We start from the raw sequence: 17,253 nt of genomic DNA on the forward strand, positions 1-17,253 counted from the left end.
TCCTCCCTGCAGCAGCAGCCGGCTGCTCCCTGCTCCGGCACTCCGCCCCCGAGCGCGCCCGGAGCGCCGGGCCGGGCGGTTCGCACAGGGCCGGGAGCCTCCCTCACCCACCCCCGGGCTGGGCAAGCAACAAGGTGCTGCCCACCTTCGCTGCTGGAGGAAGCGAGGAACCTCCCAGCCCTGCTGCAAAAGCCAGGCACAGAGAAAAGGCAGCAGGCTCCTCGACACCCTGGCACAGCCTTTGCCCAAAGCCCCTGCCCTCACGCAGGCACAGCAGGATGCAGCAGGCAGGGCGCCATGGCTCCAGGAGCTCCCCTGAGAGGGGACAAGCAGGCAAAGCCTTCCCTGCTGGCTGGGTTTCCTGGAACAGAAGCACAAGGAGAGCCCAGCCGAGCGGGGATGTACCTACTGGGGATGAGTCAGGTGAAAAGGAAATCCCAGCGGATGGAGGGGAGAGAAATGCTGCTCTGAGGACAGACAGGAACAGCAAGAGGAAGACATCTGTGAACAAAAGAAATGACTGGCAGAAAGAACATGCAGGATGCTAGGGGAAAAAACATGGAGGGACAGAAAAAAATAAGAGGAAAGTTATTTTACAGGACACAAAAATAATAATGAGGGAAAACAGGAAAAGAAAAAAGCCCTTTGAGACCGATTCTAAATTTAAAAGGCAGGAGAAAAAGACAAAGAGGAGAAACAAGGGCAGGTCAAACCACATGGAGCACTGTGCAAATGTTACCAACATCTATAAAATGCTGCTTTAGCAGCTCACATGCAACATCCTGCAGCAAGAGACCCCAAGTACTTACAGGGGAAGGCAGGATCACCACGACCTATTTACAGCTGGGGAAACTGAGGCACGAAGCAATCCCATAACTTGACAAAAGCCACTAAGCAGGGCAGCAGCAGAGCCAGTGACCTGCCCTCAGCCAGTCTGCAGGCAGCTCCTGAGAGAGCACTCAAGGTTTTATCAGGCTTCATTACCTACTTTCAAAGGTGTTGCCTCGAGATTAGGCTAAATATAACCCAAGTGTCTCTGGAGCTTCAGCTCTGGCACTTACTAAACAAATGAGAGAATTCTTCATGGGAGATACATTATACTTTCTAATAAACCTATCAAACTTCACAAATGCTCCGACTGAATGCACAGCATTCTTGTTTCCATTTTATTTAAGGTTTCACTTCAGCTGCTACTCTTTCTCAGACAAGGAAGGAAAACAGCCAAACCTCTCCACCAATAGGTAACTAGATGAAAGGGCTGGAGGAGCAAGAGCATATGATAATATTCCAACTACAGAGTCCAAATAGTAAATAATTATTTAACCTCTAATAGCTAAGAAAGGGCCTTTGCTCTTGCATCACTTTCCTATAATGGATCTTGTATTGCTAATGCTTAAGAGAGGGTGGAGTTCACATCATGAAATTGCAAAGTGTTGAGTGTATAAACTCATAAGCAGATTTTTCTTTGAAAAAGCAAATTTTGTAGTCCTTCAGCTCTCTAACTGCCCCCATGTCTTCCCTCACACTGTTCTACTTTTCCCACAGTGCCTTCTCTCTAACTTTCTGAGCTATTATTCAGGTCAATAAATGAGTTTCCCACTACAAACAACAGGACATACCAAATCATCAGCTAAAACGAAACTGTGTGGAATGTGGCTTGCAGTTATCATTCAGGACTTAGACAACACTACAGATTAAGGTACATGTGAGCCACTGGTTTATCTTCCTACTGGTATTAAAAGAACTAATTCCAAATATAGATCTGTGAGTGTGATTATTCTGAGAAAAGAAACGTAATGCCTTCTCCCTCACTTTCATAGATCTATGCCTCTAGACAGGTCAACGCCCCCAAAATACTCATGTGGAGGATGCAGGCTATCCCACAAGCACACAGGAAAAATATGTAAATAAATAAAGCAAAACCATGCCATGTCACACATCTCCTCCTATGAGGACAGCCACTCAGCTGCATAGTAAAAAACATTCCCACTATCAACAACAAAACACCACCCTTAAGGAAACGCCTTCTTGGAAAAGCAAAGTCCAGACTCCATCAGTTCCATGAGATAGGCAGGCCACCAAGGAGACACCCAGCCTGGGATAGGTTAGGGATTTGAAAAATTTTAAATGGAAGACAATACTGAATTTCACACTACATATCACACATGCCCAAAGACAAACAGACTGAGAGCACAGCAGGCAAGAGTCAGCTATTACAGGTAAGCATACGAGGCACGTAATGACATGAAAATATAGATAAAAAGGTCCAACAAGTTCCTTGCAGATGCCCCTCTTTCCATTCCCAAAGTGGAGGAGAACTTGAAGGACAACCAAGCATACTGCCAGAAATCAGGAAAAACTAAACCTCTGTAAATTAAAATCTCCCTTTCAAACCTGTAGCTTGTAAAAGAAGTTTTATACGTTAACCCAATTCCCCAAAGACCACAACTGAGCAGAGGACTCAAGCACTGTGACATCTGGTTTTACCACTATTCCAACTGGATGCTTAGAAAAAAAAAATCCCACTTTTTCCCCCACCAGATTTCCCTGCTTAACCAAAGGGAGCTCCATGAACGCACACACACACTCTCTCTCTCTTTGGCTGCTTTGCTAACAAGTTCCCTGATGCTGAATAAAGGGTGTTTCTTACTCTGCCCCTCACCATCATTTCACCCTGGCTCATGCCAGAAATAACCTGCTTACAAGAGGCAGCTGGCACAGCACTGAGTCTGAGAATTGGATTCTGGATCTTCTGGAAATTCAAATATTATTTCAGAAGACATAAATTAGCATCACTTCACAGCAAACAATCACAAAATCATTCAACAGCATTCACCAAATACCAATACAGCAAATTACCCAGTGACAGCCTTTTCTTATGCCCAATAACACAAGTCATCTCCTTATTTATCTTTCCAAAAGCCCCATAGCAATCACAGGACCCACTTTCCCAAGGAAGCAGCAGCAAGCAAGCACACAGTGCATTTTTACCTCTGCCTAGTGCAATTAAGCAGCTGGAGCGGTGGCAATGTGCCTCCAGCATCGAGCAGGGAGCTCCCTGGCACCGGCCAGGGCTCCAGAAGCTGCTGCACCTCGACTGCTGCAGCCTGGGCGCTGCCAGGCTGTGACACCCAGAAGGCTCAATGCAGCAAATGCTCGGGTTACAGCTGAGCTCGCAGCTGCTGCCCAGCTCATCCCGCACGTAGCACTGCCTCAGCTGCCTGCCTGGAGCTCGCAGCCTGCTTAGCTGGGCACGCTGTGCCGCAAGCCTGCTCCCCACACCACAAAAGCACATCCTACAACGCACACCTACCGCAGTGACCCTTTTTAAAAAATCTTTCTAGAGGAATTTATGCCGTAAGCCAAACAGACTTTTAAAGAGTTAATAATGTAATTCAGAAAGCTATTCTTGCACTAAAACATCTACATTCTATACTTCTTCCTCTTTAAAGCACAAAAATTGAAAATATTAATTAAACCTAATTTCTACGTGCTATTCAGTAAACTTTTCCACATATTGTTCTGTAGCCTTACTGTTTAGTCTGCAATAGCGCAAACACGGGCACCTTTTCTTTATGACACTTAATCATTCGAAACAGCTGTAGCTCTCTTCCAACGCCCGTTTGTTGCCATGGTTTGTACTCAGAGGCAGAATTACCGAGTGGAAAAGAGCGGACAATCAGTAAAGCAGATCTGACGTTAGAATCGAGCACGGGGTTTCCTCACTCGCGGATTACCCTGCCTGCAATCCCCACGGAAGCGGCCGTTTCCAGCCAAGGCGTTATTCCGGGCGGAACTCTCGCAGCCCTTGGCCGGGGGGGGCAGAAGGAAGTACCCGTCGGGACGCGGGGAGAAGGCAGCGCCAGCCGGGCCCGCTGCCCGCCGGGGCTGCCGCATGGCAGGGCGCACCAACGGCGCCCACGGCTGCTCCAACGGCGGCCTCAGTGCCGTTAACGGCCGGCACCGAGTCCTGCCGCTCCCGCACCCCGCCTCAACGGCATAAACTTAACCGAAGAAAGCAAAAAAAAAGCCCCACAAAACCTCTTTTTTTTTTTTCCGAGCTCCCTTTCTCCCGTTTCCCGCGGGGCGCAGGCCGCCCTGGGCGCCTCGGCGGGCGCAGGAGGTGCCCGGTACTCACGGTGTCCCGGGCTCGCCGCGCTCCCGTCCCCGCCGGGCCGCGCACAAAGCCGCCGTCGCCGGCCGCGTGCCGCGCCGCGCGCGCCCCCGCGGGAGCCCGTTCGTCACGTGCGCCGCTCCGCGCTCCGCAGGGATAGGACGGAGCGGGGCCGAGGGCCGCGACAGCCCCGCGGGCCGGGGGCGCGGCCCGTTCCGCCCCAGCAGCCTCCGAGGGCAAACAAAGGCGCCCGTCGCAAAGTTAAAGTGTCCGCGCGGGTATGTATCCCGCCGGGGAAGGCGCGGAGACGCCCCCCAGGCCCCCGAACGACAGAGGCAGATTGTCCCGCTCCCCCCACCCCGTCGGCCGGCACGCACCTCGCCCGGCGGCCCAGCCCGCGGGACCTCCGCGCCCGCCTCCGCCTTTGAACTCACAAGGAAAATGGTTCTCACCGCGCCGCTTCCGGGTCGGGCCGGGCGGCCGCGCCGGGGGCGGAGACTGCGGGGCCGGAGGAGGAGGCGGCGGGGAGGAGGACGACGACGACTCACCGCCCGCCCTTTGTGGGGCCGGCGCGGACTAGCGCGCAGCTGTGCGCTCTGCGGAGGCCCCGGCGCGTCCCCGCTGCTGGGTCATGGCGCGCTGCCGATGCCGCCGCTTACATAAGGGCGGGCGCGCAGTGCGCGGTGCCGGGGCGGGAGGAGCCGGGCGGGGAAGCACCGAGCCGAGCGTCGGGCGAGGAGAGCACGCCGCGGGAAGAGGCGGCGCTCGGCGGGCGCGGCCCGCGGCCACGTCCCGCGGGGGCGGAGTCCCGGGACACGTGTGGCCGTGGCTCGGGAGCGCGGCCGAGGCACCCGGGGGCCTGGAGCCTCCTGCTGCCGCTGCTCCGCGCCGCAACCTCGAACTTCGGTTACTGCCACGGTACTTCCTCCCCCGGCGGAGCTGAGCCCGGCCTTGGAAAGCTGTTCTCTATCCTTCCCGCGGGTGGGCTCTGGAAAGTTAGCAAGCGAGGGCTGCAGCTCGTCCACTCAACGAAAGGGGAAAAAAAAAAAGGCAATAAAGAGGAAGGGCGGGTCAGGCATGAGCTCAGTGCCTGGTTTGGGTCCAGGAGCAGCCGGAGCAGAGGGCGGTGGGCGGCTCCGCTCCCCCTGCGCCGCCAGAGCCGGGGTGCGCAGCCCAAAGGCTTCACCAGCAGCGCACAGCGGGGCTCAGCCCGGGGACTCGCGGAAAACCTCAAGCACAATTTTATCATTTCTAATATATAACCTGTTTTCTCCGTGACGACCCCCCACCCAACACCCCCCCCCCCAAAAAAAAAACCCCAAACCAAAAAAAAACCTCACGTGTTTTCACACTTTCCAACACTATCCAATGCCACTAACTAGTTGTTTACAGTTCACATGGAAACTTCAACTGAATAGTCCAGGGGGAGAAGGTTCAGGGGACACTTACCAATGAGAAAATTATTTCCTGAGAGAAATTTAGCAAAAACACCTGTAATATACTCCTTGAGCTTAGCTCACATAGATAAACATGGATAGTAAGAAAAAAAAAAATAATCACAAGCGAGGCTGCAATAGAGACATTTGTTTTCCCCAATCTCTTTAAACATAAACAGCTGTACATTTTTCACTTCACGGAAAAAATACAAGGCGTGTCATTTGCCAAGAAAGTATGAGAATAATGGGAAATCAATGCATGACTACATCTCTGTTCTCATCTTGAATTATTCCAAATGATGTAAGCTTAAAGGTGTACTGGAATGCTATAACATAGTAAGCTCTGAAATAAAATACTTAGGTACAGCTAAACATTAAAGTTGAACTGGAATGCTTTCTACCCACCAGAGGCTTTTCTCCAGCAAACTGGTTTTCTTCCATAACAGCACACGAGCAAGGGCAGGAACCAGGCTACCTGTACATGGTGTTTGTACACTACCCAGCCTGTGCTCAAACCACATAACTGCAAGGCTCCTGGATTTCACTTGGAAAGGACACTAGCAGAGGCAGTTTATTGTATTGATTTTCCTTTTTAAGTGGTCTTCCATCCGGGCTGGCTCAAGGCAGCTGGGCAGCCTTATATGGCAGCAAGGCTGCGGGGAGGCAGCAGTGCCTTGAGCAGCCTCCATCTATTCCTGACCACCCAGACTGGACAGTTGCTCCTCTGCTTTCTGCACCCCTGCCACAGCCCCTCACCAGATCCACTCAGGGCTCACCACCAGCAGAACAGAGCTCACTGACCTCCTTGGTTCCCCACAACACACCTCCTGCCCCAGCCATGCCTTGGTAGGGCTGCACTGCCTTAGCTCCAGAGAAAAAAATTAAACATCTTAGTGACACCATTCTGACCTCATTTCCTTTCACTTTCTTTTCCTCCAGACCACCTCTCACTGGGTAGGGGGGAATAACACCCCACTTTCACCAGTACTGAGGTCATGCAGAAGCAAAGACTGAAATGCAGCCTTACTCCAGGTTTGGGGCTGCAGTTTGCACTGCTCTTTCCCCTTTAGAATCGAAGTGTGCCTTGTTATCCACCACCCAACAGCAACGGGGCCATTTGTGAAGTGGGCAGGACAGTCTTTCACAGACTTGGTCCTTCAGAGGCCTCATCACCACAAAGAAATAAAACTTGACCCATCAGTAATAGCTGACACAGGAAAATATCTTGGAACTCAGACTTTGCCAAGTAATCAATACACAAAGTATTTTTCCAAACTTAATTCTGTACTTGTATGATCTTCAATTTAACTTTTAAAGCACATTTCAGATTATCTCCAAGAAGTACTGAGCACCCAAAGGAATACTACTTACACCACTAGATTCCTCCCTTTCTCATACACTTTTAGGCTTTGTTTTACCCTTTCTCTTAAGAGCCCAGACACTTAATAGCTATTTCAGGAAGGGCAAAGAAATGAAAAATGCCTATTACAGAGCACAACATACTTCATGCTACTCTTGAACTCATGGTGCTGTGATAGCTGGGTGGTATGTAGTGCAACTGTCAAAGCAGGCAATCCTTAATAATATCCAAGACAGACACTATTAAAATACAAATCACAAGACGGTCTGGAGGACAGGCAAGTTTGCCCGTTTGGACAAAGCTTTATTAATAGATGGCCACTTAGTAACAAAGAATATTAATACCCAGCCCAGCACCACCAATTCATTACCACAGAGGGATTTTGCTAAAAATTCTCAAGATGCACCAGCTATGCATGGAATACTAACTCACCAATTCTTATTTACAAGAGTTTCACTCAAAGACATCCTCAGGAAAAACCCACTAAGTGGTGCACACCTTCTGGAAGTTAAAAAAACCCAAGGAAATTGCTACTGGTATAATTGTTAATGTTAAGTAGGCTAAGGCAACATAAAGTGACGTTTACATCATTACTACTTGCAAAATTTACTATGATATATATGTGTATGTTCTTAACAAAACAGATTTGCCACATAAAGGTAAACTTCTAAATAAGAATTTAAAAAATTAGCATCTATCCAAGCCTGGTTTTGACATTTGCAAACTACTACACTTTAAAAAGGCTTATTTAGTAGTGACATTATTTTAGCACTATTTTCCACTACTGTTTGCTTCTTCTCACAATTGGGCCTGAGCTCTGTCAAACAAGCCATACTATAAGCTTGCAGAACAGAGCTGCCTTTGTTCTTTGGCACTGCCAGTCCCCTATGGAATCAGGCAGCACACTGAACTGCACTCGACAAACAATCCCTGACCTTCAATTACTGCCTTGGCTCACTGCCACAGGATACATGTATTACTGGTAACACAGCGTGCCCTATTTTGCAGATAATCACTAGAACTACAGATAATCATGAAAATCAACGGAAAAATGCAAACATTCCCTTCCTAAAATCGCAGTTACAACTTCCCCGGTGTGCTGCAGCCCAGCCCAGGCTCAGGCCACGCATGTGAGGACAGCAACACTGCAGGTTTTGTATTTTTAGCAACTGCATGAAAAATTCCAGGTGGTGGATGGCTTTGCCGTCCTCCGCTGGACGTTTTCAGTTTGTTTTTTGTTTGCTTTGAGGCGGAAGGTTGTGCTGGCACAGTTGTGCAAGAGCTGCTCTTTTTTTTCCCCCTGCTATTTTTCCCCTCGAGGGGCCTGGCAGGTTTTTCAGCAGGGCCCGGTGGCAGCTGCAGCCCTCGCACTTGCGGGCTGGCCGGCAGCCAGCGCCGGGCCCGGTGCCACCGCCCTGCTGGGAGCCACGGCCACCGGGAATGCCGCTCCGGCTCCAGGGCAGCCGCAGCACACACGGATCGGGGTTCTGCTGGCACCCCCTCGGGTTTCCTGCAGGCAGAGAAGCCCTGAACTGCAAACCCTGCAAACCCTGCTCCTGTGCTTCACGCCGCGCCAGGGAAACCCACGTGCGCGCTGCTGCGGGCCAGCAAAGAGCACATGCAAATATTGCAAATGAGTAAATATTTAAACTTGAAAACAAATGAAGGTTAGTTAAATCGGTCTTCAGTATTTAAATTAGCATTTTTTTCTACTTATCTTCTTCCTGTCTGTGCTGCTCCACATTTGCTTAGCAAGCAGAACCGTTTCATAGTGATAGTCCTGCAGATATTTCCTGCAGAAATAATGCAGTGTAAGGGCAGAGCCACGGTCAGCCTCGTGTTAGTGGAGAAATTAACTTTCTCATTATGCATTTGTGCAACCCATCGAGTTCTGACCCTGTACTTAAGTGCAGAAGCCAAAGTCCAAAGGAGAAATTAGTGTGTGTGAAACAATCATTACTACTGGAACTGCAACATGAGAAATGCAGTAACTAGCATTCAGGTGCCAGTTCATTTGGCAAATTCTTCATTTAACTCTCCTTTTTTGATTATTGAGGTGGGCAAATCAGACATGCAAAAACTTCACCAGGCTATCTTTAGTAACTTTTCAAAACTGAGAAGCTGAGGACAATAGTGTACATGAAGTAACATATGCAACAGTACAGTTAATACACTCCGGATCAGTGCTAACTGATTTTACAGTATATTTAAAATTAATCCAATTTAAAATATGGTGTCTATCTTTTTTCATGTTTCCAATCTACTTTTAAAACCAATTTTGTCCTTCCCTGGGCAGGCATCATGGGGTTTAATGCTGCATGCATCAACATGACTGTGCAATTTTCCCCATTACTTCATCCCCATCTACTACATCATACCAGTACTGTTAACACAACTGTGGGAATAAGCCCTGTTAGTGATCTGGTGCTATATCTGTGGCTGAATCAGTGTCCCTGCTGTAACAGGAGACCAATAATTGTGATAAAAGAAAAACCAGATGCATGGCCTTAAAAAAAAATTCATCATTGTAGTCAATAGAATTGTATGAGTTTTCTTATTTGCTGGACAGTGCTCTAACTCCAGATTTATGTTCAAATACAAAATATTGAGCAGTCTCTCAGGCATCACTTTGTGGATGTCTCATTTTAAGCCCAACATCACTGCAAAACACTTGTGTTTTCCTAATCCCCCTTCCCTCATTAATTGATCCAAAATTCTGGGACCCTTGCCACTCACTCAAATTGAGTAACATCAATGTCACCTTATGTGTGACCTGCTCTCTCACTTCTTGGTGCAGGTCTTTCTAACAAAGCTTATAAAACACATTTTTCTACCCATCCCCATAGTTCAGAGCACCAGCCTATATTGCCTATATTCATTCTGGCCTTAATAAATGCACACATGTTCAGATGCAAAATGCTGTCACAAACACTCCCAGCCACTCTTTGCATTCCTTCCCCCAGCAGTCCCATTACATCACACTGCACTTCCCGACACAGCACCTTCCAATCCTGGTATCACTCATTTACCAATTTCAGGAACAATTTACTGACAACACTAGCAAAGCTGATTCACTGACATCTTTCCATTTTCTCTTTACAACTCTGCCTGCTGTATTGACCTCTGAAACCTCGACAATGGCTTGGGCACTGCTTGATGGAAGCCTCATCTTCCCTCATAAGCAATGCCTTCTATTTCCCACCTCCTGTCTCTGTGTGTCATCTGCCCTTGACTCACTCTCAGATTTTAACTCTGTGCAGAAAGGAACCCTTTTCATTCTGTGCTTGTTGTAGAACTCATTGGACAAGGGAATTTTGGACTTTCAAGTGAGTTTTCAATTGTCATGGTAATGTGCCCTAGCATTCATTAACCTTGGGACAGATTCTGTCTTCTACAAAGCAAGCACAACAGCTTCAAGTTCATAAAGCACAACAGCTTCAAGTTCATAATGTTCTTACCCACACTCCGTCTGCAATATTCATCAAACCCTCTTCAACTTGGGTGCCATCCATGTTTTGCAGGATTCATGCTTTTTCAGCCTTCTTGCTTCCACCACAGTGATGCCAAACTCCATCCAACTCATTTCTTGGCTTTTCTTTCTTCATCCAGCCCTATCAGCAACATTCACAATGTTCTTGCATCCTTCTCCCCTATAACTTACTGGTTGTAACATTCATTTACCTGGCCTCCTTCCAGCCTCACCTCCAGTAAAACAACCTTAGTAAGAAAATCAGCTTCAGGCTTCTAAACATCCACAGCATTTCTGCTCTTCTGATTCAGCAGCGCTGTCGTGTCCCTCTCATGCTTCCCACTAATTGAAATCCATTACAGAACAGGAGTCCACCTTTCACCCTCCTACTATTTCCTGTTCCTCTCAGATGACATTCCCAACTGCCTCTCAGAAGCTCACCTTGCTTCCTGAGTCACTCAGATCTAGCTTTCATAAGGTCCCTTTCTGTTCTTATTACCCAGAACCTAAATACCTGCCTCACCTTTTTCCATCTTATCCCCTACATATTTGTTAACTTGAATTTCCAGAGCACTGAGGGTTTTTTTCCCAATTCTGCTGTTTTTTCAGCTCCTCTGCCCTGCCCCTCCCTGTCCTTTGTCTAGAGCATCTTATTCACCAGCTTAGTCATCTTCCTGTCTTTTTAATGGACTGTGTTTTATTTTGCATTTTTCTGCTTGCTCTTCACCAAAACAACTGGGGAGCATCCTCACCACAAAAGCTCAGCTTCCCACTGAAGCTGAGGCTGCTTGATGGCTCAGGCTGCTGGCAGGCCCTTTGGTCAGGGACTCCTGCTGGAAAGCAGCCCTGGCTCCATCGGAGGCGAGTCAGGGTGCGGTTCTGAGGGAGCCTCACTGCAGGCATCACTTCCTCTTACAGCAGTGGTGAGCATGCACCAGTGCTGGGATTTTCCATTCCTGCAGCCCCACAGGACTCTGGTAACATCAAATGCTCCCTACATGCCTGACACCACACCCAGGGCATGCAATGTAGCCTGGACACGATGCTATAAAATGGTCACTTGAGCAGTAGGCTGGGACAACTCAGTTCAGAGAGTGGAACTGGCTCTTGAAACAGAGCTGGATATGATAAAGAGGAGCTCCTGTTTGGAGTTATTTGCAATAGCAAAAGCCTCAAAAATACACAGAAGGTGAAGAAAAATACTGAAAAAACATCAAGAACTGATAGCAGTATTTTAAAAGAACACATCATAGAAGCTGAAAGAGGGGAATACCTCCTTCATGTTATCATGTGAATAAAGCTGTTGTATATAAATTTGGATTCAGTTTCTGAGAAGCAAAAGACTCCTCAGGGCCACTCCTCGAGGTCTACATTTACTCCCTTAGAGCAGTACATTTCACTGTTTATCAGACACAACAAGAGCTGTAGAATAAGCAATTCACTCTGCAACATACTCTGAACTGGGAAGGAAGAGGGTGGTCCAGGGATAGTGAATAGTTAAAAGGCTGCAACTTCTACTCCTTCCTTCTTTTCTACTTCCACTGTCTCCAGAAAAGCAGAAACCCCATTTGGCAGTTCCTTAGGCTTTCTAGCTGGCTGTCCATGGATTGCCATAGGCCAGCCATGGAGGGAGAGAATTACTCATTTTGGACTCAGCGCCTCTTTGCTCTTAGCTCCAGCTTGCTGGGAGTAAGGTCATACTGGAACATTGGTCTGTGTTTTGCAATACATCTTTTTTATATTCTAAACATTGTACACTTTCCCCATAAGGGTATCTTAAAAGTAGTATTTTCATATTTCCAAACACTAACACTTAAGTATTAAGTAACAGTGTGCATCATGTTTTAATTATCTTTATAAAAAGCTCCATCTTACTGAGACAACGTGCTAATATGTACTCCTGAAATAAAAACAGCAGACTGTTCACCTCACCTGTGTGAGGGAGGGAAAGAAACAATCAAGTGTCAGACTACACAGAAATATATTTTAACCTTCTTGAGCAGTATTTTCTCCTGCTATGATTATTTTATAATCATACTGTGTCTCTGTCAGACCTCCTACACAGATACACTTGCTAATACACCGGTTTGATTCCTGAATCTGCAGCATTAAAGGCTTGGGAGAACTTCTCAAATAAAAAAAAACTCTTACAGGCATAAGCCACTAAGAAGGTGAGGTTAAAAGTTTAACATTTGATAATAAAAAGTCTGATGGAACAGACAGGGTTTCAGTCAATATATCCCAGCATCAGGATAATGCTGAAATAATATTGAAACACCATCAGTCTATCTAGTAAACAAATTAGAAAATAACCTAGATATCATAATGGATTCTCCCCCCGCCCAATGCTATTTTTAGATTCTCACATCTGCCCTACATGCTTGTCCAGTAGCAACCTTGATGGACAAACACTTTTTTTTCCATTCAGGAAAACACAGGACAGATGGCGTTCAAAGTATTTCTCTCCGAGATAACAAGTTTTCCGCTTTTTATAAATTCACTTATCTTCAAACTGTGACAGCTGTGAGTTTAAAGATAAAATCAAAATGATCCAGATCTTGTTCATCTCCTTTCTCTAGGGTCTCTGAAAGGTCACACAAACACGTCTCACTCAGAAGTTTTCTACAGTATGTGGAACATTTTTCTAAGTTTAAACTTACTGGTGTTTTAAAAAAACGCAATGCATTTTTTTCCAAGTTATGTCTCAGGTCAGTATTGTGAATTTGGGATCTTCTGGATCCCTTTGTAGAGTATATCAGATAGTACTTCCCTCCAAGATCTATTTCTAGTGGTGATTACATTCCCTCATTCCTCCCATACTGGCATGCACAGCAGCGTTACTAACCTGCATTTTCTACTTCCATGCAGTCTCTCATGTCAGACTGTATTCTGTGCTCTGGTTATCCTCATCCTCCTGCCCTGCATCCTCTATGGCTCCAAATGATCTGTCTGCAGCATGGATGAGCAGAATTCTGTCTGTGGGGCAGCCCCAGGGGGACACAGTCCTGCCTCTGTTCTCACACACCCCAGAGCCACCCCTGCCATCACCACACAGCCGGCTCCCAGTCCTCCTCCCACCAGCCAGAAGGGTCAAAGCTTCTCCTTGCCAGTGCTGCTCCTGGATAAGCTCTCATCTCTATTTGCCATCTGCTCCTAAATCCACCACTTTCTGGTTTATGCAGTGACGTTTCGTTCCATTTTTATTCCTTTGTTTCTCAAGGATATTCCATTTTATTTGCATCAAAAATCCTCATCCTCTGTGTTAAGGGCTTCTCCTATTCTGCACCATCTAGTGCTTTAATCAAATTTAATGAATTAGTCCAAACATTTTAGTAAAAACACGAAGCAAGTCATTCCCAAAATGTGCTAACAGCTATTGGCAGACAAAACTATTTCACCACAAAACTCCACCTGTTTCAGTACCACATAGCCAACATCTTATAAACTCATTCCTACCTAATTTACTGTTCATGTTCACTCTATGAATCCCAGTCTTCCTGTGATTGTTCAGTGCTTGACATACTGTGGAATGCATTACAAAAGTCTAAATGAATGATATTAATTACATTTTCTTGCCTCACAGCAGAGCAAACTCAAGTTTTTATTCAGGTGGGTCCATGATATCGCATTTCAAGGTGCTGATGGTAAGAGTAGACCAGGATTAAGGGCAGAGGGAGGAAACACACAGTAGCTATAATCAGTCTGTGAAGATTTTAAAGGATACAAGACCATGAGTAAAAGGCAGCATTAAATCAAAAATGTCAAAGCAAATTTCCTTGCCAAATAAAAGAGCAAGCTAGAGAAGCAGATCTATATCCTGACACTTTGCCTCCTATGACACTCATATGTGCAAGCTAAACACATTAGACTGAAATGAAACAAATGGAGAGGCATATCAGGAAAAAAGAAGGAATAAATAAAACAATTCAAAACAAAACAAACCCCAACAACAACAACCAAAAAAACCCACCAAAAAACAAAAACAAAAAAACCCAAAAACAAACACCTCCAAATATTCAGAAATCACCACTAACTATCTGTCAAAATATGCAAAATATGTATGTAGAATGCAGTTCCCAAAGTCACCTACACTGGGTCTGGTCATACTCACTACATTTATTAGTGACCCAGATCATGGAACAGAGACTACATTTATTAAATTGACAACCAACCAGCTTCATGGGACTGCAAATTATATTAGAGGACAAAAAGGAAAACTGGACAAGTGGTCTGAGAAAAAAGATGATATGCAAAGCACTGCACGTAGGCAGAAGTCAACAGCAAAAATATTGAGTGGCTAAGGAAGAAATTCCATAGAAAAAGAGAGGTTAGGTTCAATTTCTGGACTGAGTTAACAGTGTCATGCTGTAAAAATATAAACACAATACTGGGATATATGTATGTTTGTACAACCTGTGTTCAGCATTCATAAAGCCTCAGTTATAGTACTATAAAGTGAGCAGAGTTCTGGATATTGCTCCTTAAGATAGGTATGTACAATAAAAGGAGCACAGTTTTGGAAAATGCCGTAGATTAATACAGACTGAAGAGACTGGGAGGGGAAAACAGCTGGGTGTGTCCCCAGTTATGAAAACAGGATGCTGCAAGGAATAATTTCTTAATCTCTACAGCAGACACAACAAGTTTTAACTGCCTTAATTTAGATTAGATGATCTCAAGGTCTTTTTCAGTCGTACAATTCTAGACTATCTGCAGAGTCACTGACCTCTCCCAAATAAAACAGCATTTAGAAACACACAGCCAAATTAGAAGTATCTTTAAGTCTGCTTTTATTATGCCATGTACCTCTCTGCCCAACATCAGCTACTTCATGGCTTCTCTCAAGGCCATAGAACGGCCTTCCTTGTCCTGAAGATTAATTCTCCCCAAAGACAAGTATAGGGTCAACAAAATTCACTCTGTGAAGTAGATATATTGTAGTTTACTTTCTTTTCTTTAATCTCCTAAATCCTTGACAGCCCCTCACCCACACACTGCAACGCCTTCCAAAGTTTTACATATTGTGAGGATAGACTGACAGGCTTTTAATTGCTTGCCTAATTCTTCCTTTCTCCCTCTTCTTGTTGGCACTGCTTTCTCCAATGATTGGTATCACCCTGAAGGAAAAATTAGCTAAAATAGTTACAATCAACACTAATTTTTTCCTAATTGTGAGATGAACATTTCTCATGGTCCCTGTGTATTTTCCTCTATTTATCATTATCCTTACTGAAAATTAGGCCAAATATATTTAATGTTTTATTTCTCTATTATGGTTATTCTCTGTTCTCTATCCTTCTCACCACCATCCTCAAGTCGAGCTTAAAGACAAACAATGGGTGGAAGTTTAAGAACAAACCCTTATTTTTATTTGCTTTCACATCATTTACAAGATCAAGTTTAATTTTTAGAAACAAACCCGAATTAAGTTGTCCTGTCCTCTTCCACCCCCTCCGTTGCCTGCAAGACTCCTGCATTAGTTGTACTACATATTCTCAGGCTATTCATCCATTTTGAACTACAGACCAGGATAACTCTTTACTGAGGAATCAGTTTCCAGGCAAGCTTTACATATCTCTAAGTTCCAGAAATTGAGTCCTGAGGCTCCTTACACCTGTGACCAATTTTGCTTATTTAAATTTGCCCTTAAGATTCAAAACCTAAATTTCCAAACCCAGTACTCTACATTTTTTTCCCATATTTCAAACTGAATCAAGCCATGATTACTAAGGGTGCAGTTTTACATGCCACTTCATCAGCTGCCCCTGGCTGGGAATGCCTGAGTGGCTGCAGCTCTCTCTGGAGATGTGATCCATCCCTCAGAGCTCACCCCAGTGTGACTCATTCCCACTGGAGTCACCTTGCTGATGTAACTCATGCCTTGGCTGCTGACTGCTCAGATGAGCTGCACAGGGGCAGGGAGGGAAGCCAGCTCTTCAGCAGATGATAAAGCATAAAGGGAAACTGAATGCTCAATCCAAAATTATTTTCTAGAATATCCTCATTGCTTTTCAGAGTGAAGGCTAAAGTAGCACTTTCTTCCTGTTGGTTCAGTGACTAGTTTGAGGAAGAAACTTGCCAGCAATCAAATCCAGGAGTACCTTGGCCCTATCACTTCTCTTATCTCCACCCAGGAAAGTAAACCACCTGATAATAAGGCAGTATTTATCTAACAACACTACATACAAAGATTCCTACCCCTGTTTGAGTCTAACCCTGGGGCTAACACAGATTCTTTCTTCCTTCTGTCATCTTTTTCCAAAGTGATTTTCAGCCAAACTGAATTCAGTCTGACCTTTTTACACCAAAGCTTTTTTTCTAGACCACTATATAATTACTACTGCACAACTTTTGCCTTTGTTCAGTTATTTCTGAACAGCACAAAGCCTTTTAAACACATCTAGTCCAGTTAGTAAGAGCATTCTGCCAACCTTCTGATAGCTGGATATTTTATATCCTGACTTCAATGAGAAGCTCAGATTTCTCCATTTTGTTGTCCAGGCTCTCAACATTTCAGATATTTCTTAGTAATCACATACCATTATGCAGTGGAAATTTTTCCTGAGCTGCAATGCCTGACCGTCATTTTCCTTAATCTTGGAACTCTGTTCCTTCTCAGTCTAGTCTTCTACCCACTGGCACTTTTCCATATGCCAAGAAAGAAACATTTACCCAACAGCAAGGTCTGAATGCAGTGCTGGTCAAAGCTTTTCCTTACACTGATGTTCCCAGCCAGCCATGGCACTAGCTGGGAAGGCAGTTTTTTTCCAGGCACTTGGGATCAGAGCCTGTCTAGGATTGTCTCCTGAGTGCTCTCTCCACCAGGTACCATACTCCACTTCGTACTGTCAGAGCATCTGCTCTGCCTTCTCCA

At 45.7% G+C, this 17,253-nt stretch overlaps 1 protein-coding gene across 7 annotated transcripts in view; it reads right to left on the bottom strand.

The window, feature by feature from the left end:
* JMJD1C (jumonji domain containing 1C) overlaps nt 1-17,253 on the bottom strand; it is a 158,362-nt gene that overhangs the window by 56,306 nt on the left and 84,803 nt on the right. Inside the window, exon 1 of one of the 7 annotated variants that reach the window (XM_064716136.1) lies at nt 4,567-4,736. The exons of 3 other annotated variants lie outside the window; for them this stretch is intronic. The gene's annotated coding sequence lies outside the window, so the exon portion shown is untranslated. Of the gene's footprint in view, nt 1-4,138; nt 4,159-4,491; nt 4,737-17,253 lie in introns of those variants that run through there. 3 more of the 7 variants (XM_064716135.1, XM_064716137.1, XM_064716138.1) reach the window with 3 other exon arrangements.

Source organism: Zonotrichia leucophrys, chromosome 6 (assembly GCF_028769735.1).
Source record: "Zonotrichia leucophrys gambelii isolate GWCS_2022_RI chromosome 6, RI_Zleu_2.0, whole genome shotgun sequence".
Taxonomy (NCBI): domain Eukaryota; kingdom Metazoa; phylum Chordata; class Aves; order Passeriformes; family Passerellidae; genus Zonotrichia; species Zonotrichia leucophrys.